Source organism: Scyliorhinus canicula, chromosome 1, assembly GCF_902713615.1.
Source record: "Scyliorhinus canicula chromosome 1, sScyCan1.1, whole genome shotgun sequence".
In the NCBI taxonomy this organism is placed as follows: domain Eukaryota; kingdom Metazoa; phylum Chordata; class Chondrichthyes; order Carcharhiniformes; family Scyliorhinidae; genus Scyliorhinus; species Scyliorhinus canicula.
In genome coordinates, this window is record NC_052146.1 from 140,059,673 (window position 1) to 140,084,545 (window position 24,873).

General features: G+C 45.9%; 1 protein-coding gene across 6 annotated transcripts in view; it reads right to left on the bottom strand.

Moving 5' to 3' along the window:
* dlgap3 (discs, large (Drosophila) homolog-associated protein 3) overlaps window positions 1–24,873 on the bottom strand; it is a 1,017,459-nt gene that overhangs the window by 768,727 nt on the left and 223,859 nt on the right. For all 6 annotated transcript variants that reach the window (XR_005461097.1, XM_038801108.1, XM_038801129.1 and 3 more), the window contains one exon: window positions 11,959–12,070. The gene's annotated coding sequence lies outside the window, so the exon portion shown is untranslated. The remainder of the gene's footprint in view (window positions 1–11,958; window positions 12,071–24,873) is intronic.

Here is a 24,873-nt window from a genome sequence, read left to right on the forward strand (position 1 = left end):
ACCGTTCTCACCATGAGGCTGGGCCCCTGTACTCTGGGGTTTCCCTTTCTTCAGGAGGCACCCAATTTGGTTGGCAACTGTATGTATGGCACGTGGGCGAACCCCTGCATGCCAGGGTTTCGCTTTTTTTATGAAGCCTCCAAGGTGGTTGCTTACGGTGCCAACATGAAGCTGTCACTTCCGACCAAGTTGCCCACCATCTGGGCCACATAGCCTTTCAGGTCCCTGCCTCAATCCCCTTGGCAGGCACACTATTCGGGTGCTTTGGCACCAAGATCAGTTCTCCCAATCCTCGACATTCCCCTTCAGGCTCCTCTGGGTTGCCACCAATCTTGCTATTTTGGCCACCACAGCAACAATCCCGTCATTCTGGTCAGTCGACGCTTTTTTAAACTCCTGGATCGTCTTCCCCTGAACTTCCTGCTTCTTTCCAATTCCGTCGATTGTCATCTACATGGCGACCAGCGCCTTCGTCAACTTGACAGCTACCTTGATCCCCACTTTGATTGCCTCCTCATCGCAGTCAATTCCTTAGTCAGGAATGTCTTCCATCTCTCTCAAGGTGAGGGGTTGGGGGAGCCCATTGTTCCAGTCATCAGAGTCTCTGGGCGAAATTCTCCTCAACGGCCAATGCCGGAGTGAAACCCGGAGTGTTTCACTTCAGCGTTGGAGGCCACTCCTTGCCCCTATTCTCCCCCCCCCCCCCACCAGGGGAATAGGCCACCGGACCTTGACGCTTGCGTCAAAGTGGCGCGCCGAGAATTACGCATCCGATGGCACCTAAGTGACGTCAGCCGTGCATGCGCAGGTTGGCCGGCACCAACCCGCGCATGCGCAGTTGCCGTCTTCCCCTCCGCTGCCCTGCAAGACGTGGCGGCTTGATCTTGCGGGGCGGCGGAGGGGAAAGAGTGCGTCGTTTACAGACGGCGGCCCGACGATCGATGGGCACCGATCGCGGGCCAGTCACCTCCTGAGCACGCCCGTGGTGCTCGATCCCCTCTCCGCCCCCCACAGGCCCCACACTTACCTGTCGCACACTGTTCACGCCGGCAGCGACCAGGTGTGGTTGCCGCCAGCGTGAACCCGTCGGGGTCAACAGGCCGCTCAGCGCATCCGGGCCGGAGAATCGGCGGTCACCGGGAAAAACGGCGAGCGCCGATTCTCCGAGCAGCGTGTCGCAAAACGCGACACGCCATTTTCTCAGGGGTGGGAGAATCGCGGGGGGTGCCAGGGCGGCCTCCCGTGATTTTCCCACCCGGCGAGGGGAACGGAGAATCCCACCCTCCCTCTCTCGGGGGTGGCTGGGGAACCCTTGACCCGTGGGTCCACCGACTCAATCGCTCACTATTACTGTCCTTTTAATAATATAATAATCGCTTATTGTCACAAGTGGGCTTCAATGAAGTTACTGTGAAATGCCCCTAGTTGCCACATTCTGACGCCTGTTCGGGGAGGCCGGTGTGGGAATTGAACCCACGCTGTTGGCATTGTTCTGCATTACAAACCAGCTGTTTAGCCCACTGTGCCATCACTTCTACCTTCCCTGTGGCCTCTTGAACTCCCACTTGCTGGCATATTGCTTCTTTCCTCTTCCTTTTCTGTTTCTAAGCAGAATGAGAGCGAGATTTGTCCATAAGTGCCTATTTTATTCCGTTTTGGAGGAGAGCCACCTGATGTGCGACAGCACATCCCCGTCACCGGAAGTCTCCATGTTTTATTCAAAAAATAGTTACGTGGCTGAATTCTCTGACCCTCCACGCCAGAATCGCGCCCGGCGCGGGGTCAAGAAAGCCGTTCCCGCCGAAATCCGGCGCGACGGCACTTCCGCAATTTTCCGCGGACTCGCCAATCGTGCCTGCGCGGTCGACATGGCGCCGGTCGGGGGCCTTTGGAACAGGCGCCCGCAGCGATTCTCCATGGTGGACCGGCCGAACTCCCGCCAGCATGGTTTACATCTGGTACCACCCGGCGGGAGCTTGGACCCGCGGCAGCGGTAGTGGACCTGGTAGGATGCGGGGGTATCTGACTCCAGGGGGGGCCTCAGCATGGTCAGACCCGCAATCGGGGGCTATCGATCGGCAGACCATCGCAATCTGTGGGGGATCTGCCTTACTCTTCGTGGGCCACTGTGTGGCCCCACCATGTGGGCGGTGCCCATGCTGAGGTGGGCCGCCACGCGAATGCGCGGACCCGCTTCCAGCCTCCGTGCGCATGCATGGCTGCATGGTCTGGACAGCAGGACCCCGCCAGCAGCCAGAGCTGCGGGACGCATGCCGGGGTCCTGCTAGCCCCCTGGAAAACAGAGAAGCACCCCGGACTTTTGAGGGAAAGGTCCAGAGTGATTGTCGCCCGTTTTCTGGTGGGTGTGTGGACTTAGTCCCCAAAAGGGAGAATCCCGGCCACGGTCTTTTGCGCCAGGGTTCCATTCTGAGTTCCAACATCAGTAACATAAATTCCATGTAAGTGGCCCAATTTCTCATTACATGACATGGGCAATAGGGTTATGTTCTTGATGTGTTTATGAGGCCCCTGGCTATTTCTTTCATGTCAGGAACACACTTGCTCGAGTGTAGGTTTTCATGGAAAGGGAAAGAATCAGAATATTTTAACTGGCTTGAGGGCCACAAACCAGAGGTCACGGTCATAGTGCAATAGACAAAAGAACCAGGTGGAATATTAGGAGAACTCTTTTCACACAGGAGCTTGTCCTGTTCTTGAATATACCGCTTGAAGAGGTGGTGGAAGCAGGTTTAACAATAACTTTCAAAAGGGAGCTGGACAAATTTGCAGGGCTGTGGGGAACGGATAGTGCAGTGGGGCTAACTGGATAGCTCTTTCAAAGAGGTGACACAAAGCGATGGGCCGAATGGATGCCTTCTCTGGTAAATTATTCTTTGATTGCAAGGAGAGGAAATGCACTAAAGGTGCCATTGCGAGCTCTTGGAATCAGGAAGATCACAGTTTTCTAGTCCTGTCAATTAAGTGAGTGTTGCAGGCACTTTGGAACCATGTCCTTGTATAAATGAATGCAGTCATGCAGACAGGAAAGAAGATTGCAGATGGGTGAGCGAAGAGCTGCTCAAAGCTTGTACTCTGACTAACATAGTGATTTATTTTTTCACTCAGGGTGAAGGAGTCATATTAAACTAGAGAAAAACAGAGAAACCAACCTAGAACATAAATAGTATGGCAACAATGTGTGGTTAAATACAAATATCCAAAAGATGCTGCCCCAGTTGCCAGCATTCCACTCTTAGCTTTGTGAAAACTGCATATTGCTGTCCTGCGTCACCATTAACGTGCACTGAATGTTGCAAAGTTGTTGCATTTGTACTGAAGGTACAAACTAAACTCGTCACAGATATTTAAGGCTAGTAATTATAAGCACAAGTAAGTACCCTCTTAATGATGTGAAAGTTGTTAATTGCTGCCATTCAATTGCTCTGAAACTCCATATGAGCTATTACAGCCATGGAATGCAAACAGAAAATGCGAGGAATTCTCATCAAGTTTGGCAGTTTCTGTGGAGAGAGGAACAAAGTTCATAAGTTCATAGGTTCATAAGGTATCGGGTCAGATTAGGCCATTTGGCCCATCGAGTCTGCTCCGCCATTTGGTATTGGCTGATCTTATCCTGCCTTAACTCCACCATCCTGCCTGTTCTCCATAACCCTTCAACCCATCACCATTCAAAAATCTGTCTACCTTCTCCTTAAATTTACTAACAGTCCCAGCTTCCATCGTATTCCGGGGTAGCGAATTCCACAGATTCACAAATCAATTCTGTTTTAAATATGTTACCTCTTGTCCTCAGACTACGCCTTCTTGTTCTAGAATGCCCCACTAGGTGAGTAGCGGCTCTACATCTGCTTTATCCATATCCATTATCAACTATTATACCTCAATTTGATCCCGCCTCATTCTTCTAAACTCTTGAGAGTATTGGCCCGAACTGTTCAATCTCTCTTCATAAGGCAAACTCCTCATCTCTGGAATCAACCTAGTAAACCTCCTCTGAACTGCGTCCAATGCCACAACATCTTTCCTCAAATAAGACCACCAAAATGGTGCACAATATTCCAGGTGTGGTCCGACAAATGCCTTGTACATTTGCAACACTTCCTTACCTTCATATTCTATCCCTTCAGTTATAAATGCCAAGTTACCCTTTCCTTCTTTACTTTCATTGCAACTGTGCAGTCTCATTATTTCAGGTTTAGATTTTTCAGGGACAAATTAAAAATATAAATTCAATATTTTTATTGCTTCATTTTCTATCTCTTTTTTTAAATCTCTCTCTTAATCTAATCTTTCTTCCCCACACTTATTTATTTCCTTACCTGATGTGACATTGAATTGACCCTCTTTCTCAAACCTTCTGCTGTTTATTTCCCCAAATTTAAATCTCATCCATCGGTTGAGAAGGTCGTCCTGCTGGTTCTTCTCTTCACTCTGGCTCCAGATGCTCTCTTTCCCTGCAGTGCTGTTCTTTGGTTTGCACTTTCAGCAACTCGATGGTCATATAATGATTTGAGCTGAGGGGTGCAGGGGCAAATCGAGCTCACGGGAGATGTGGTTAGATGCTCTGCTGCAGCAAAATCTGCCCAATTATTCCTTCACTATCGCTGGGTCAAAATCCTGGAAATCCCTCCCGAACGGCACTTGTACCTAGGCCATGTTGAGTGTAGCGGTTAAAAAAGGCAGCACATCACCCACCTTCTCAGGGGTAATAAAGGCTGGCCGGGATGGCAACATCTACATCTCGTGAATGAATTATATTTTAAAAATCAACTAATTAATTTATGACCATAACACATGTACATTATGCACATGTGGGCTTCAACTTCCCCAATCTATTTATTCCCAGAATTTAATGTTGACACAATGGATTTGCAAATGAAAAAAAAAACTTAAAATCCTAAACCAGCAGTTACATGGACAAACGTTATTAAAATGCTTTTAGCAGCAGTACTTTTTTTTATTAATCTTATGGCAAAATGCAGCTGAGCCACCATCAGGTCTTCTTGGAAAACATAGGTCACTTGCCAGGCTGAAAGGGCTTCATGCTTCTAATGGATGAGTGTGGATGTGCAGTGACCTTGTCAATTATACCTAATAAATAATCAGGGCATTTCTAGTCTACAATTTATGAAAGTCACTTCTAATGCTGCATTAAAATAGCTTCCAAAGAGTGGCATGACCTCTGTGTCTTGCTTTAATCAAATTTAAATCCTCATTTTGTGTTGCCCTGTGACCAACGAGAAAATTGTAATATCAGTTTTATTTGCATTTCAAACACTCATGGCCCACTTGATTTGTTCACACACAGGTCGTGAAATGACAAACTTGTCAGTCTACATATGCAAACACCTCTTCGCAAATTCAGTATTTAAATACTTCCTCAGGTAGAATCTAGTGCAATTTGCTGTTGCACTGGTGACAGAATGGGATTATGCACTTTTACAAGACAATTGAACAAAAAACTGGGAACCTGGAGTGCGGTCAATCCTCACGGGTAAGCGTTAAAGTCATTTATGTGTTTATCAAAGCACCTCCGCTCAATGCCAACCCCAATGCACCTCCTCTCAATGCCAATGAGGGTGTGGAACCTTGGGTGCCTCATTTGATCCTGAGCTGATCTTCAAGACTCATATTAGTCAGTTCTCAAGACGAGCCCACTTCCATGATACCAGCCTCCCTTACCTCTAACATAGTCAAATCCCACATCCACATCTTTGTACCTGCAGGCTCAATTTCTTCTCAGTTTTTGCTGGGTTCCTGAGGGCCACTCAGGAATATGCTTGTCTCTTGTACCCTCTGCTATTCATAGTCTTACTTACCAATTGCACCGTTCCTTTTCCAAACTATGGAGACTCTCACTCGGTACACTGATTTGCAAATCCTCCTCCTTATTTCTAAATTCCAGTGACATTTCTCTGCCCGACCTCTCCAACCTCCTGCAGTCCCATGTAATACTTTGCACCCCCTCTTCTTGCCTGACCTGTTGTGGATGAGTGAAAGGGCCCTTCACCATGTCACACTTCCTGCAATTCCAAAAGCCTCCTCTGCACACCACCCCTTCCATGTTCACTAACAGTTACTTTTCTTACTCCCCCCCACCCCCCCCCCCCCCCCCCCTCCCCACACCCACACCCCGTCGGTCACCAAAGCTGCTCAATGTCTAATCCCCTTGTACATTACTACATTTCATAGAATCAGATAAATTTTTCAGCCCATCGTTTCGACACTGGCTAACAAGTCTTACAGGTTACACGATTTGAAGTGCACATCCAAGTCCATTTTAAATGTTATTAAGGTTTCTGCTTCTATAAGCCTTGCAGGCAGTGTATTCCAGATCCACATCACTGTCCAGGTGAAAAGGTTTCCTTCTGAATCTTCTCCAAGCTTTCTACCTCTTACCGTCAATCCATGCCCCCTGCTTATGGACCTTTCAACCAAGGGAAATGGGATCATCCTATCCACTCTTTCCCTGACCCTTCCTACTTTCATACACGTCATTTAGGTCTCCCCTCATCCTCCTCAGTTGCAACAAAAATAACTCTAGCCTGTCCAATCCTACTTCAAAGAAAATTCTCCAATCCAGCTCACATCCTTGTAAATCTCCTTTGACCCATCTATGGTATATTTACATATTTCCTACATTGTGCTGGCCAAAGCTGCATACAGTCCTCTAGCTGTGGCCAAACTATCGTTTCCTATCCTTCCAGCTCTTATATCTTATGCCTCAGTTAAATCGTTCACCTTAATTACCAGTCCAGCCACCTTTAGGGAACTTTGAGAGGTGATCTCATTGAAGTGTACAAAATTCTTAAAGGGCTCAACAGGGTAGTTGCAGGAAGAATATTTCCCCTGTCTAGGGGGTCTAGAACCAGGGGACACACACTCAGAACAAGAAGTCGACCTTTAGGACAGATTAGGAGGAATTTCTAACGTTAGAGGGTAGTTCATCTTTACAATTCTCTACTCCAGAGGGCTTTGCAGACTCAGTCATTGAGTATGTTCGAAGTCGAGGTGGATAGATTTTTAGAAACCAATGACATTAAGGGATAGGGGATAATGAAACAGGAATGCCGTTGAGATAGAAGATCATTCATGATCTGGTTAAATGGCGGAGCTGGCTTGAGGGGCCGAATGGCCTACTGTGTTTCTATGATCCAGTGTAGCTAGGGGGAGTAGGAAAAATAAATGGACCTGCCAGCATTGGCAATGTCCGACATAAAGCCCAACGGGTTTGTGAGGTTCAGAAAGGTCAATTTTGTGTCCGGTGCTCTCATTTTTTCTCTTGGACTCTCGGCTGCCACTAATTAGATGTTTGCACTTTGTAACTATGAAAAATACTGCAGCTAATGGTAACGAGAGCCCATTTCCCTGAGAAGCTTTCAAAATTCTGAATTCAAAACACTCAATTTTAGATCGGGAAAGGTACCCTCCGTCTTCCACTAGTCCTACCTCCCAAACTGGCACTATCTGAGCTAAGTTAATGAATAGCTTTTATTTAAAAGTTTATTTGATGGGCAGCACGGTGGCCTAGTGTTTAGCACAGCTGCCTCACGGCGCTGGGGTCCCAGGTTCGATCCCGGCTCTGGGTCACTGTCTGTGTGGAGTTTGCACATTCCCGCTGTGTTTGCGTGGGTTTCGCCCCCACAACCCAAAGATGTGCAGATTAGGTGGATTGGCCACGCTAAATTGCCCCTCAATTCGAAAAAATAATTGGGTACTCTAAATTTATTTTTAAAAAAGTTTATTTGAAACTCTCATTATATTCACTACCTAGTTTGGATTCAGGGATACAATTTGACCTTTTCACTCAGTAGTATTAACAAATTATTTATCATTTGAACATGATCAAAAGGTACAACAAATATATAATCAATCAATGCATTCTATTTTGTTTTTAGTGAATTTGTTTACTTTTTCTCTCCGAAAGACCCCTATGTTTTGAATTTTAAGGCACCTTTAACTCTAGGTAAAGGTATCAAATAGACAAAATTGGAATTATAGCTAAGGAAGCATTCACATCAATCAAAAACAGTAGATTTTTGCAACAAATGTCAGAAAGCTTAAAGAATACATGTATAATGTTGTACAGATGAGAATTGAGGTCACATATCCAACAATGCTGTTGATTACTCATTTTTATTTACTGATCATAAATGCAATTATTCACATCTGGATTTCCAATTAACCACTTGCTTTTTTTATTTGTTCATGGGATGTGGGTGTCGTTCACTGAGTCAGCAATTTTTGCCCATCCTTGAAATCATTTTAAGAGTCAAGCACATGTTCAGTGGACAACGATGCAAAAGATAACCATCATAATTCTAACTCTGATTATTTCTGTTGTGCTAGCCATATTGGTGTAGCAGGGAGCAATGGTCACAGTATTATCCTGCGAAACAGAGTTCCCATTCAATGACCACAAGCCAAGGTTAAAACACCTGAAGCATTACCACTGTGTGGTCACTTGCTTCTCTATTGAATTATTCCAATAGTTGTAAAATGAAAATTAAGCTGCTTGAAGGGAGTCAAACTTTGCTTCTCTCAGCATTGTTAACCTTTCCTCCTTCTCAACTGGAAATTAATATTTATGGCATTACTTGTATCCTGTTTTTATATATTTGCATTCAGTTTGTATGTCCCATTTTCAATGCCTTGGGACGGTCACTTGTGGTCTATGGAATGTAAGTACAGTTCATGGGTGAATACCAAAAGAGAAACTGGACATTAGGTCAGCTTCCCTGTCCCATTCCAAAATAACATCACAATAACATCTCAAGCAAGTTACAGAATGTCTAACTTTACAAATGTAACAATTTCCATTCATATGGACCTGATTTTTCCCTTAATGATTCAGCAACAATTCTAAGAAGAAGACCCTGCAGTCTTCAATCTAAAAGTTGTCTCCTTTCATAGATACAGGGCTTGGACGGGATGCTCTCAGCCTGGGGCCGGGCCGGAGAATCGGCGCGACTGGCGCGAATGGTGGCACGCCGCCCCGAAGCGTGCCACGATTCTCTGTACAGCGGAGAATCAGCACCATTGGCACCGCCGTGGTTGGCAGAGCGCCAATCGGGGGGCTGCTCTACATGCCCCCCACCCGCCGATTTTCGGCCCGGGATGGGCCGCGCGGCCGTAGCAAAAAGCCCAAGTCCCGCCGGCGCCGTTCTATCCTACTTTCAGCCGGCGGGACCTTGGCGTGGAAGGGTAGCCTGTTGGGGGAGGGGGGGGGGGGGGTCTGACCACAGGGGGGGCCTCCATGGTGGCCTGGCCCATGATCGTGGCCCACCGATCGGCGGGCTGGCATCTCGTGCTGGGGGCTTCCTTTCATCCGCGCCAGCCCCTGTAGCCCTGCGCCATGCTGCGCCATGTTGCGTCGGGCCAGCGTGGAGAAGGGAGCCACTGCGCATGCGTGCATTGGCGCCAACACTTAGTCTCAAGATCACAGAATCCTGCCCAGGACTTTAAGCTCAATTTTGCCTTTCCTTACTGCACCAGCTCACATGAGTCGATAATGTGATTTCAGCCATCCAAAGTATCCAAATAAGCATTCCTTGCCGCAATGTCTTCAGGTAGCTCATCACAATATTCACGTTTTGCTCCTTGGTCCTGTACCACTGCTAGTTGAAGCAGGACTTTGGGCACGAATTGTATCGGAGACACCGAGTGAACTTAAAGAAGAAAGAATATTTTGGAGTGAATGAATACAGAGTTCAAAAGAAACCATGGGCGGAATTTCACACCCAGGCCTGCTGGGAGGATCTTCCAGTCTCACAAAAGTCAACAGGGTCTTTCAGTCCCACAAAAGTCAACAGACTTTTGAACAGCTCGCCAAATTTTCCAGCCCCTCCCCTGCCGCGATGGTGCCACAAAATTGCACCATCTTTTGAGCTTCAACTGTCGAATAAGAGGTAGTTTTGGGGTTTTATTGGACACAGTTATTGTCACCAAAGGAGAAATAAATGCTACTTTTATGCTCAGCTTTCTCTTTAGTACCCATCGTTAACAGGAGTGCCCAGATCATCCGGCCATCATTAGTATTAAAAATAGCCTTAATCATGCGCCAAGGACCCGGGTTCGATCCCAGCCCCGGGTCACTGCCCATGTGGAGTTTGCACATTCTCCCTGTGTCTGCGTGGACAGAGCCTAACCTAAAGATGTGCAGGGTAAGAGGATTGGCCGTGCTAAATTGCCTCTTGCTGTTGCAAGTGGAGTGGATGAGGTGCTTTAGGTAGCACGCAGGCTTTAGCTCTTCACAACCACTGACACAAGAACCAATGCCTAATGTACTTCAACATCGCCGGCCCCAACAACCATATCATCAATCCCAAAGCCTCATGCCGCGCTCTCATACTCATTGTGCATTGGCAGATATTAAAAATAATTTCAGAGCAAAATGAGTGGCAGGCTGTAATAAGTCAATTATTTTTCAAAGGAAGTTCTTCGTATTTCAGAGGAAAGGCTCTGATTCTTCCTGCAAAATGTTCTGTTGCTGGATGACAAATTCTGCCCCATTCATCCTTTCATACCACTTTGAACTGTGGTGATGTACATACCTTACCGCGCACACAGAAAGCAGCACACAGTTATAATATATTTGATTTGACCAAATTCATAACTCATGGGACATTGCAATATTTATCCAATACCCTGTTTTAAACCATTAACTTTTTTGAATTCAGGCTGTCAGTTAGAACAAATAATCATGAGAGGATATAGGTGCAACAGTAAAAAGTATATTCTGTACGCATAGATGTAGAGAACTATAGTACACTTCTACAATCCCATAAGCAGCATCCATTTTGTTTTAAAGAAATGTCACTTAATAGAGCTATCAAGACATTCACTCATCACCCCTTCCTCAGAGATCTACATTGGTTGTTGGCTCCCAAGGAAGTAAAATTCAAAACTCTTCCTATCATTTACAAATTCCTCTTTGGCCATCCCACAGTACTCGTGGCCATGTTCCAGTCCTCACAGATCCCCCAACTTCGGCATTTATACATCCCTCCTCCGCCTGTGCTACCTTTTGAAACTCGCCCTCCCAAGTATTTTTGAATCTGCCCTTGCCTTGGTATTTTGTTTCCTACCTTTCAAAGCGACTCAAGGATTTGAGCGCTTTTCCTCAATATTTTACTGCTACTTCGTTCTTTCGCATACAAATAACTGTGAAGGATTTTAGTAAGTCATGGGCAATATGCAAATATAAGTTGTGATGTGGCAAACAGTAGAGCTGGTTAGCTGAGATACAAGCAGGCACTGATTGAGGACTAATAATTAATTTTGCTTAGATTAATTGACGTATTATTCAGATTTATGCAACCCTTAGCAATTTCACGTAGAACAAGGCAAACTTCCAAATTCACAATTTGGCTGGTTATTCATCGCGTATGGAACTTCAATGTTTCCAGCAGTTGAGGAACCGTCAGACGGGATTCTCCGTCCCACCGCACCTGTTTTCTGGTGCGGTACGCCCTCGCCGGCAGCAGGATTCTGTGCTCCAGCAGCTCATTTCCCATTGTGGACACCGTCATGCCTTCGGGAAATCCGTGGGTGTGAGTGCGCTGCCGGCGAAACAGAGGATCCCGCCGATGGAGAATCCAGCCCCATCATATTGAATACAATCATCTCGCCAACAGTACTCATTCTTATAACTTTTCATCTAGTCCTTAGCTAAATATTCATCCAACTCATTTCTGAAGATATTAATATAAACAGAGCATTGTTTCAACTATCATGATATTTATTGCTCTGTAGAGTAAAAATATTAACTTTATCTCAAAATAAATTCTTAATTACAGCTGTAACATTCAAATTCAGTGAAGATTTTCCTGAGGAACAGGGTAATAGAGAAGTTCAGCTATAACCTTGATAAGTTCAGTAAGACTCATGGTAAAAGGAGACAGAAGAGGAAAGTGAGAGAAAGAATAAAATACTAACAGGATGATTCAATCGTGTGCACCCCATAAAGATTAGTACTGACTGAGATTGGTGAGAAAGTCACTTGCCAGCTCTCCATCACAAAATGATGCACATGTTGGAGGATGGGAACCTAAAAGGAAAAACAAGGAATAGAATTAGCTTCACAAAATGTACAAAACACTCCATCATTTATAATTAATGATCGGCATGATTAGCGCCGCAACTCTCTCAAGTTGAGTAAAATGGTTCACCATTTCCCAGCAGGATGCTGTTACTCATGTAAAACAAACAATAATGGTAATGCATCCCCAGGGTTGAATTATTGTTCTCACACTTAAAGATATCAGGAACATTTGAATGCAAGGCCCAGCACTATTTCCTTATCCTGAAACTTGCAAAATCAGAGGCATATCATCCAGCTCTATTCCATAAAATGCCGCAACTGTGAAGAAACATTGACAAGAGACCTGGTAGGAGGTCATATCAAAATCTTCAACCATTCTCTCAGCTAAATACAATGATAAATTTTTGACTTTACTCCCAGGCACCAATCTGGCACACACTGGCCTGGTTTTCATTCAATTGATTTCAGTGGGATGAAAATCTTTTGGTTCTCTAAAGGACGAACGGTCAACTCAATTGTCAACCTGACAATCAAGATAACTCTTCTGGGTTGGCAAAGGGATCCATAAGAAGGAATATGAAACTTTGAGTCTCATTCTCGGGAATAAATGCGAGATTTAAGTCATGCGAAAATGTTTTCATTCACACCTTTCTGCTCCTATCTTTACTGTGCTTTGCAAATATTACTGTAGGACATCCTGAGATTCTAAACATGTTTCTTTCCATTCAACTTCAATGGTAGTGACATCTAGTGGAAATTATTGATGCTGCACCAACATTTTTTTTATTACATTGACAAATTATACACCAGTTAAAGGCACTGAATGGCCTCTTTCTGTTCTTAATGTTCCTACCAGAAACTCTTTCTCAAGTGGGTACTTGAATTGATCACCAGTCTTGGGAATTATGATTACATCGAGCACTGACTAGCTAATCAGTACCATAAATCACTTTGCTTATTGCAGTCAGTACGTCAGCATTGAATACCCATTACCATGTGGTTAAAATTCAACTTGTTTCTTTAGTGCTCTGGTGCATCAATAGAAATGGTAGCGCTCAGTCAGAAGATGAACTTCATCACAAAAGAGAGTGAATTTATAACATGCTTTTCCTTAATTTAAATGGATTTTTATTGATTTAAAAGTGTAGGTTGGTGAGCTCAACATCTGGATGGGCATATTGGCTGCTAGAAAGATTGCCGACACACAAAGCCAGAGTGCTTTAAAAATGCAGCAGGCCATCAAAACAGCATCAAAGATTTTTTTTTCCAAATTTAGAGTACCCAATTTTTTTTCAATTAAGGGACAATTTAACATGGCCAATCCACCTATCCTGCACATCTTTGGGTTGTGGGAGTAAGATCTACACAAACATGGGGAGATTATGCAAATTCCACGCAGGCAGTGACCCAGGGCCGGGATCGAACCCCGGTCCTCGATGCCATGAGGCAGCTGTGCTAACCACTGCACCACCATGCCACACAACAGCATTCAATGTTAAACCTACACAAAGCTGTAACAAGAACAGAAACAAAAAAAAAATGACAGCAAGAATTTCAAATGTTTTGTAAAGTGACCTGGAACCTCGGGGCTGAGCGGCGCAAAGCCATGACTGGAGTTCTTGCGGAAGGGGCGGGGGCGCTATTTATATCCAGTTTCGCCGGGCGGCGTTGATGCCACTTCTGCAGCGGGTGAAACTGACGCGTACAGCGTCACTCCGCTGCTGGCCTTTTCGGGACGGGAGATTTCGGGCTGATAAGCGGGCCCCGACGCCTGAGTCACCAGCGCAGTTTTTGCCCACCGGTCAAGGGCGTCACGATGGACTTCGGTGAATTTCGCCCCTTGTGAGCAAAGTTTTATAATTCAAAGGCAGATCAATGCAACAATGCCCAATTATGTCACAAATAAGAACAGAAAATGCCGGAAATACACAGCAGGTCTGGCAGCACCTCTGTGGAGAGAAACAAGATTGATCATTTTGGGTCCATGACATTTCATTTAGAATTGTGATACGCTTTGAGAAAGGAGTGGCTGGGACAAAGATAATGGAAGGTCTTTGATAGGATGGAAGATGAAAGAGGGTGAATGACAGAAGGATTACAGAGCCAAAGAGAATGGTGATGGTCCCATGAAAGAAACAATAAGGAGAAGTGCGATTTTCAGCCGGTGTTGGCCGCGGGAACAAGAATCTCGCCGGCGAGATCTCGTTCTCAGATATTCATGTAAATTAATTTATTGGCTTCCTCGTCATTTGTTTACCCTCTCACATCGGTGACGTTTACAATAGCTTTTGCACACCTGTTGGACCTGGGGGGCCCAATGCTTTTTGTGGGTGGGGGAGCCACCCCGATGCTTGTTGGGGGGGGGGCACTCAAGGCTTGTTGGGGGAGGGGTGCCCCAATTCTTGTTGTGGAGGGGAGGTACCCAATGCTTGCTGGAGGGGAGGAGCCTCGATGATTGTTGTGAGGGGGTGCCCCCATGCTTGTCGGCATGGGGATACCCCGATGCTTGTTGGGAGGGGGATGCCCAGATACTTGGGGGGTGCCCCAATGCTTTTTGGGAGGGGGTGGTGCCCCAATGCTTGTTGGAGGGGAGGTGCACCGAGGCTTGTTGGGCGGATATGGCACCCCAATGCTTGATGAGGGGGTGCCCTGATGTTTGTTGTGAGGGATGGTGCCCTGATGTTTGTTGGCTGGGGAGGTACCCCAATTCATGTTGTAGGGGGTGTGTGGAAGGAGTACCCAATGCTTTTTAGGGGGGTGTCTTAAAACTTGTTGGGGGGGTGCCCCATGCTTGTTGGGGGGAGGGTGCCCCGATGTTTGTTGGGGGGTTGGTGCCCCAATGCTTGGTGGGGAGTGCCCAAAGAACAAACAAAGAACAGAGAAAAGTACAGCACAGGAAGAGGCCCTTCGGCCCTCCAAGCCTGTGCCGACCATGCTGCCCATCAACCCAAGAGCGAGAGTGAAGGTAACCAGATGACAGAGTGAGGTAGGCTGCAACTATGCGGCAGGAGAGGAAGACGACTGGGGGACAGGAGGGGGGGCTGACACAAGGGAGGGGAAGCTGGGACGAGAGTGCGGTGGGCTTGGAGGAATGGAGAGAGACGTGTGAGTGTGTATTGTGTTTGGGAGAAAGGGAGATGTGAAAGTACGAGTGAGTGTGTTTGTGCGAGAGAGAATTAGAAAAGACTTCGATAAATTTATTTTTGTAGATTTGTATCTCTCGCACAAAACGATTAATTGTTTTGTAGTTTAATCTTCCAACATTATAATGATATTTCTTAGCGGTTCCATCAGCATTCATGGAAGGCGAGAAGGGTTCCATGGCTGGAAAAGTTTGGGAAACATAGATTTACTATGTTTAGTAATTTATGCCCATTAGCACTAAGAATCTAAACCCAACAAACAAACCACATTATCTGCACATCACACTGCTGTCGGGAGAATCCAAAAGAGATTAAAGTGATCTTACTTTGTATTTTAGTGCAAGACCACCTTACTGGGGGCACACACTGATGAGTTGCTCCAGGCCTACATTATCATTCTGTGAGGAACATTGCGTCGTTTTTAATTTGAATGTAATTATGTATCTAGAAATCATAGAAGCAAAAGAGATGGGTTAAAAAGGAGTGAGACATTCAGTGATTTAGGTATTCAAAAGCAAAGTAGAAAGGCCTAACTAAAGTCAAACCAAAATACTGCAGATGCTGAAATGAAAACAGAAAATGCTGGAAGATCTCAGCAAGTCTGACAGCATTTCTGGAAAGAGAAATAGGATTAAAAAGTAATATAGACTCAAAACGTTCTCTCCACAGATGCTGCCAGACCTACTGAGTTAACCCAGCATTTTCTGTTTTTCATTTAGGAAAACCTTACTTTTGCCAAGTCACAGTGCACAGGTGACACAGAGACAGAGATCTGTGTCAGAGAGTGATCAGTTTAATGGTGCTGCTATTGAAACAGTGGGTAGAATTCTCACAACCAGGAAAAAAGGTTCCATGACGGGGGCAGGGACAGGGAGCGATTCCTGCTGTAGAGGCCAATGGGTAAGCCCGTATGATCTTCCGACCCAACGTAATTCCCGATACATCCAGGGCTTTCGGACCGTCTTCCATGGTGAGGCAGTCTTGATCGCACATTTCCCACCATCATATCTGGGGGCCGAATTTAAAAGCCACCTGGACATCCACAATCCCAGACCAAAAACAGAGAGATGTCTGCAATGTCATTGTCCACCGGCCAAACTCGGAAATTCAATGATGCCCCGTATGCATCCTCGTGGACCATGTGAAGGTGCACAAGAATGTATTCTGCCTTCCTGGTGGAAGGAGGTCAGGCAGAGATACTAACAGAAACATTGAAAATAGGCGCCGGAGTAGGACCTGCTCTTCCATTCATTATGATCATGGCTGATCATCCAACTCAGTAACCTGGTCCCACTCCGCCTCCTCTCTCTCTCTCTCTCTCTCCCCCCCCCCCCCCCCCCCCCCGCTATATCCTTGATCCCTTGAGCCCCAAGGGTTCCATCTAAATCCTTCTTCAAAACATTCATGGATGGATTCTTCATTCTTGAGACTTAAGCGTAGACGCCGGGGCAGGATACATGGAGTTCTGCGACGGCAAAATGGTGCCGCACCTGGGCCAATTCATCGACCAGTGAGGGGCTAGCACTGGGGCTACGATCGATTCCAATGTAAATGGTGTTGGAATCGCCGGGATCAGGATGGACAATTTTAGAGGCTGACAAGCTGCAGCCGCATATTAGCACTCCACTCCACACACACTTATCCCAGCCAACAATATGGCACTAGTTGAGTTGGAGCTTTCCCAACCCATTGATGGGTCGGCTGGGGACAGAGGGTACCTGGGGGGGGGAGATGAGGGGCCTCGGGGGCACCCATACACTGCTGTACCTACATTCTTACTTTCAGTGGCTGATTAAAAGGGCACCCCTCTCTCAATCTATTGTCATTCAGATAATAATCTGCCTTCCTGTTTTTGTTACCAAAGTGGATAACCTAACATTTATCCACATTATACTGTTTCAGCCATGCATTTGCACACTCAGCTTGACCAAATCACAATGAAGCATCTCTTCATCCCCATCACAGCTCACCCTCCCACCCAGCTTTGTGTTATCTGCAAATTTGGAGATATTACATTTAGTTTTGTTATCTGAACCATTAAAATGTGGTAGCAGGGGTTCTAGCAGCTAATCCCTGCAGTACCCCACTAATCACAGCCTGCCATTTGGAAAAAGACCCTTTTATTCCTACTCTTTCGGCGGGATCCGCTAATAATGGGGCCATGTCCCCACTCCAGCGTGAAAACGCTGAAGAAAGTCCAGAGTGATTTTCAAATTTGCTGGGGCCTAGCAGGGCCCCGGAGTACTCCTCGCAGCTCTGCCTGCCAATATGGGGTCATGCACTTCCGGTGGCCACCCCGCTCGACATGGCGGACTCACACGCGGGCGGCCCCGAAAATATAGGCCCTCACCCCCGAGATGGCGCGTGCCCACTGATCCGTGGCCCCTGATTGATAGTCCGACCGTCCGTGAGGAACCCCCCCCCCCCCCCCCCCCCCCCCGGTGAAGGATCTCCTCATCCCCCGCACCCTTCCAGGGTAGCTGGGGACGGATTCCGCAGCTGCCTCTGACTGTTCCCGACAGACAAAACGTAGTTAGAACCACGCCGCTGGGAACTCGGCCAGTTGTCCTCGGAGCATCGCCATGGGGGCCTCTGTCAATTACACCCTACCCACGCCACGTAGACCACGTGCGCTTGATTCACGGTGATTCTCCAGGGACCAGAGAATCGCGGGATCAGCGTCGCGCCGGTTTTCGACATCAACGGCCATTTTACGCCCTCGCACCAATCGCGATTTCGGGGCGGAGGCTCGGAGAATTCCATCCAGAGTTTTCTGTCTGCCAACCAGTTTTCTGTCTATCTCAATGTACTACCTCTAATCCCATGTGCTATAATTTACATGGGAGCCTCTTATATGGGATTTTGTTGAAAGTCCAAATAAACCAGATCCACTGGCTCCCCATTGTTAACTCTACTAGTCACATCCTCAAAGAGTTCCAGTAGATTGTCAAGAATGATTTTCCTTTTGTAAATCCATATTGACACTGTCTGATCCTGCCATTGTTTTCCAAGTGCACTGCTATTAAATCTCAAGCATTAACCCCCCCCCCCCCCCCCCCCCCCCCCCAATCCAACATCAGGCTGACTGGTCTATAATTCCCTGCATTCTCTCTGTCTCTCTTTTGAAATAGTGGGGTTACATTAGCTACCTTCCAATCTGTAGGAACTGTTCCAGAGTCTATAGCTTCTTCGAGGATGGCCACTAAAGCATCCACTGCCTTAATATCCCAAAAATTATAGAGGGTCAGGGGGCTGAGTTGAGTATGGTTGCCTTACAAAAGAGATGGTGCTAAAAAAGCTAAAAGGTCTTAAAATTGACAAATCTCCTGGCCCCGATGGGCTACACCCTAGAGTTCTGAGAGAGGTGGCTGAAGAAATAGCGGAAGCGTTGGTTGAGATCTTTCAAAAATCACTGGAGTCAGGGAAAGTCCCGGACGATTGGAAGATCGCTGTTGTAACCCCCTTGTTCAAGAAAGGATCAAGACAAAAGATGGAAAATTATAGGCCAATTAGCCTAACCTCGGTTGTTGGTAAAATTCTAGAATCGATCGTTAAGGATGAGATTTCTAAATTCTTGGAAGAGCAGGGTCGGATTAGAAGAAGTCAACATGGATTTAGTAAGGGGAGGTCGTGCCTGACGAACCTGTTAGAATTCTTTGAGGAGGTGACAAGTAGGTTAGACCAGGGAAACCCAGTGGACGTGGTCTATCTGGATTTCCAAAAGGCCTTTGATAAGGTGCCACACAGGAGGCTGCTGAGTAAGGTGAGGGCCCATGGTGTTCGAGGTGAGCTACTGGCATGGGTTGAGGATTGGCTGTCTGACAGAAGGCAGAGAGTTGGGATAAAAGGTTATTTTTCGGAATGGTAGCCGGTGACCAGCGGTGTTCCACAGGGTTCAGTGTTGGGGCCGCAGCTGTTCACCATATATATTAATGATCTGGATGAAGGGACTGGGGGCATTCTAGCGAAGTTTGCCGATGATACGAAGTTAGGTGGTCAGGCAGGTAGTGCTGAGGAAGTGGGGAGGCTGCAGAAGGATCTAGACAGTTTGGGAGAGTGGTGCAGGAAATGGCTGATGCAATTCAACGTGAGAAAATGTGAGGTCTTGCACTTTGGAAAAAAGAATCCAAGCATAGACTACTTTCTAAACGGTGAGAAAATTCATAATGCCAAAGTACAAAGGGATCTGGGAGTGCTAGTTGAGGATTCCCTAAAGGTAAACATGCAGGTTGAATCTGTGATTAAGAAAGCGAATGCAATGTTGTCATTTATCTCAAGAGGGTTGGAATATAAAAGCAGCGATGTGCTACTGAGCCTTTATAAGGCTCTGGTTAGGCCCCATTTGGAGTACTGTGTCCAGTTTTGGGCCCCACATCTCAGGAAGGACATACTGGCACTGGAGCATGTCCAGCGGAGATTCACACGGATGATCCCTGGAATGGCGGGTCTAACATATGATGAACGGCTGAGGATCCTGGGATTGTATTCATTGGAGTTTAGAAGGTTAAGGGGAGATCTAATAGAAACTTACAAGATAATACATGGCTTAGAAAGGGTGGACGCAAAGAAACTGTTTCCGTTAGGCGAGGAGACGATGACCCGTGGGCACAGCCTTAGAATTAGAGGGGGTAAATTCAGAACAGAAATGCGGAGACATTTCTTCAGCCAGAGAGTGGTGGGCCTGTGGAATTCATTGCCGCGGAGTGCAGTGGAGGCCAGGACGCTAAATGGCTTCAAGGCAGAGATAGATAAATTCTTGATGTCGCGAGGAATTAAGGGCTACGGGGAGAACGCTGGTAGGCGGAGTTGAAATGCCCATCAGCCATGATTGAATGGCGGAGTGGACTCGATGGGCCGAATGGCCTTACTTCCACTCCTATGTCTTATGGTCTTATGGTCTTAAGCATTCGGGGATGTAGATTATCAAGATCCGGGGATTTATCAGCCTTAAATACCATCAATTACCCCAACTCCATTACGTTAATGAGACGGATTTTCTCCTTTGTGAAAACAGAACCAAAGTATGTATTTAGTTGGTCAGCCAGTTCTTTGTTCTCTATCATAAATTCCTGTTTCCGAGGCAGCACGATGGCGCAGTGGTTAGCACTGCTGTCACACGGCGCTGAGGTCCCGGGTTCGATCCCGGCTCTGGGTCACTGTCGGTGTGGAGTTTGCATAATCTCCCTGTGTTTGCGTGGGTTTCTCCCCACAACCCAAAGATGTACAGGGTAGGTGGATTGGCCATGCTAAATTGCCCCTCAATCGGAATAAAATGAATTGGGTATTCTAAATTTATTTTTAAAAAGTTCCCATTTTCAACTGCCCTCACCAATCCTTTTCTCTTCACATACCAATGGAAACCTTTACAAACAATTTTTATGTTCCCTGCAAGTTTACTCTCATCTATTTTCCCCTTCTTAATCAATCGCTTTGACCTCCTTTGCTGCATTCTAAACTGCTCCCAATCCTTAGATCAGCTATTTTTTTCTGGCCAGTTTGTATGCCTGTTCCTTAGATCTCATGCTATCTCTAATTTCCCTGTGAGCCATGTGTTTGCCACGTTACAGATTTTATTTTTGCGTCAGACAAAATAAATAATTGTTGTTGTTCCCCTATGTGCTCCTTGAATGTTTGCCATTGCCTATCGACCATCATCCTTTTAAGTAATGTTTCCCAATTCATTGGAGCCAACTCTTGCCTCATACCACCACAGATTCCTTTATTTAGATTCAAGATCCTCGTCTCACAATCAACTACATTACTCTCCATCTTGGTGAAGATAGTATTGTCACTCATCGCCAAGAAGCCTTGCACAATAATAATCGTTATTAATGTCACAAGTAGGCTTACATTAATACTGCAGTGAAGTTACTGTGAAAATCCCATCGACTAGATTGACAATGATTCCTAATACATTACACAACACCTAGTCTTGGATTGCCTGTTTTCTAGTTAGTTCCTCAACATATTGGTCCAGAAAACCATCCCGTATACATTCCAGGAATTCCTCTTCTATGGTGGTGTTACTAAGTTGATTTGCCCAATCTACATGAAGATTCAAGTTACCCAGAATTACAAATGTTTCCTGATCGCACGCACCTCTAATTTCGTGTTTAGTGCTATTCCTTACACCACCACTACAGTTTGATCAATATACAACCCCCACTAACGTTTTTTGCCCCTTGGTGTTTCTCAGCTCTACTCATACTGATTCCACATCTTCGGAGCTAAGATCCTTCGTCACTATTGCGTTAATATGTAACCTGCAATGAAGCCCCACCAACTTTTCCTTTTTGTTTATCCTTCCTAAATACTGAATACCCCTGGGCATTCAATTCCCATCCCTAGGCACCTTTCAGTCATGTCTCTGTAATCGCAACTATATCATAATAGTTTACAGCTATTGCACAATTATTTCATCCATTTTATTGCAAATGCCCTCTGCATAAAGGCACAAAGGCTTATCTTTTTAACATTCCTCATCCCGTTCTGATTATTTTTCACTGTGGCCCTGTTTGATTCTAGCCCTTATTTTCTCTGCATATCTTTTTTCTTATTTCCTTTCTGTCTTTTGGGTTTTGTCCATTTTTTCCCCTCCTCTGACTCCTTGCGTAGGCTTTGATCCCCGTGTCATTTTATTTTAAACCCTCCCCACTCCCCCAAGGACATCAGACAGATACGGCCCTGCCCATGTGAAAGTGGCCCAATTCATACTGGTCCCATCTTCTCATGTAAATGTTCCCAGCTTCCCACATATAACAGGAGGAGCACATCCTAGCCATGAACTCTCCTGCCATGACTTACCCCTTTAAATTAAACATTTTGGAAGATACTTAAAAACAAATAATGTCAATTACCCGAGGGTCCTTCTTCCCTGGTCCTCATTACTACAGAATAAAGCCCTTAAAAACTATAGATCATAAAAACTGTAAGCGATAAAAGTGGTACTTACCCAACCATCCTCTTCCAATCAACTGCTTCCACATGCTCCATGTCACTATGGAGCTTCAAACTCCAAGCTAGCATTCCACTCCCATTCTCACTCTTCTTGTGCTTATTATCTCCCCAGCCCCACTCTCAACCTCGGACTTTCTAATGCTCTTTTTCCTCCCAGCTCCTTGGCAAAGGTGGCAGAGGCTGTCTGCCAAGTGGATGCACAAGTGGCCCGCAACACAGTGCAGGAAGAGGATGAATTAACTTATTTGCTCTGCCAGGATAAGTCTCATCAGATGGTCACATAAACCACAAAGACTCCAATGTGTCAGGTTCCAATGGCCTGCGGCAACGGTATGAACTGCCTCACAGTTCCAGCTTTAATGCTCCCAGGCTGCAGTGCAGTGACCAGTGTGCCTCCTTCACCCTTCAGCAGACATGGAACACTGCATGGAAGGGGGTGTGGCTGGGTTGTAACAGGGAGGGAACTGGCTTAGACTCAGAGGGAACCTCCGTAAATAATATGACTGTCTGACCCTTCCCCTTGCGGTGTATGTGCTCAGTGCTCCAGAGGGAGCTGCTTCAAACCATTCAGCCCAATTCACACCACAAGAATGTGCCAGCATACAAGGGTGGGAACGGGAAATAAACATATTTCCACTGGTCCAATCCATGCAACTCCTCTCCAACACGCTGTTCTCTTGGAGCAGGAAAAATCAGACACATGGGAAGAAACTGTGATGGAGGGGTGGGGTGGTGCGCCCATTTCTCAGATCTCTCACAGAGTTTGAGTGGAGGGCATCTAATCTCACAGGAGTGGGACTAACTCATTGCCAATGGGGATCTCGGTCCTAGGCATTCACCTAGTAAGTATTCATCCATTTGATGTAAACCTGAGGGTCAAATGTTGCTACTTGCACTCACCTCTCTCACTTACATGTGTCCCCAGGAAGAAACCAAGACCTGAGGAGTGGGTTTTCCCTGTCCGGCCTCAGCCCAGAGATGAGCCTGGAGGGAGTGGGCGAGGTCAGTTCCACACCTGTAGGAGGTGTCATATCACTCATTGCACCCTTCACTAGCTAAGGAACACACACCTCGATCAGGACTAGTTTAGGAGGGGGTCTCACAATCTGATGGTCACCGCAGGGACACGTGTTCACACCAGGTGGCATGTTCAGCCAAACCCCTCGGCTGCCAGAAGACTGCTGGAGGAGAAGAATCTATGAGGTCCCGGCCAGAGGATGAACCTCAGGAATCATGCTCACAACTCATAGTGAAGAGTCAGCAAGAGGCTGTTTGTCTCAAGATCTTTCCAACCTTTTTATCTGCTGTAATATAGTTGATTCTTTTTCTTGAAGAAATATTTTTTTATTTGTGCTCAAAGTTCATCAGCAGACTCCTTTGAATTTCTTCAGTCACTTCCTCCACAGTTTCAAAAAAAGGTTAGGACCTATTAACACTGGCTTGTCCAATATTAACATCAAGTGGAAATGTAACACTTCCAATGGGTAAGAAAATCACCACAGTTTCCCAGTAAGCAACCTTAAAATAGTTCCCATTATATGAGCAATTGTCTTCTATGCAAAGCAGGGAGTTATCCTGAGTAAAATTTATTCTTCAACCAACAACATAAATGCAGATTTTTTCAGCAATAACACTACTGGCAATGATTCTTCACTCATCAGCCAATTATACAGATTGCAAACGGCATCTGTATTTTCCAAATCACACTCTGCAAAGGAGTGCAGGACTCCTTTAGACAATTAGCTGTCAGTAACTATGATTGTTTGCGTATTCCATTCAATATAGGCACAGACAGTGCTGTCATCAAAGGTGTCGCAGAGCCCAAACCGAGCTGCTGAATTCAGCAGTGCTCCAAAATCAGTATAAAATAACTATTAAAACACCTCATTAAATTCATAATGCACAGTATTAAAAAAAACTCGGTGAGTTGGATTTAATCAGCCCGATGTGAGTCAAGCCCAGAGTCAACTTCAAAAAGGACATCGACAAGTTGGTGGTATGGACAGACAGGTGGCAGATAAAGTTCAATACAGAGTAATGTGAAGCGGTTCATTTTGGTAGAAAGAACATGAAGAGACAGTGTAGCATACAATTCCAAAGGGGATGCAGGAGCAAAGGGACCTGGGTGTTTTTATGCATAAGTCATTGAAGGTGGTAGAACAGGTTGAGAGAGCAGTTAATAAAACCCATAGTATCCGAGGTTTTATTAATAGGGACATAGAGTACAAGAGCAAGACGGTTATGTTGAGCTTGTATAAAACAATAGTTTGGCCTCAGCTGGTATATTGCTCCCCATTCTGGGTGCATGCTTTGGGAAGGATATAAAGCCATTTGAGATTCACAGGAATGATTCCAAGGATGAGGAACTTCAGTTAAGAAGGTAGATTGGAAAATTTGTGTCTATTTTCACTGGAGAAAAGAAGGTTGAGAGGGCATTTGATAGAGGTATTCAAAATCAAAATCAAGAGGGGTCTGGACAGAGTAGATAGGGAGAAGCTGCTCCCACTCGTGAAAGGATCAAGGATGAAAGGGCACAGATTAAAGTAATTGGCAAAAGAAGCAAAAGCAATATGAGGAAAAGCTTTTTCACACAGTGAATGGTCTGGAATGGACTGCCTGACAGTGTGGTGGAGGCAGGTTCAATCGAAGCAGTCAAAAAGGATTTAGACTGTTACCTGAAAAGGAAGAGCATGCAGAGTCCTGGGGAGA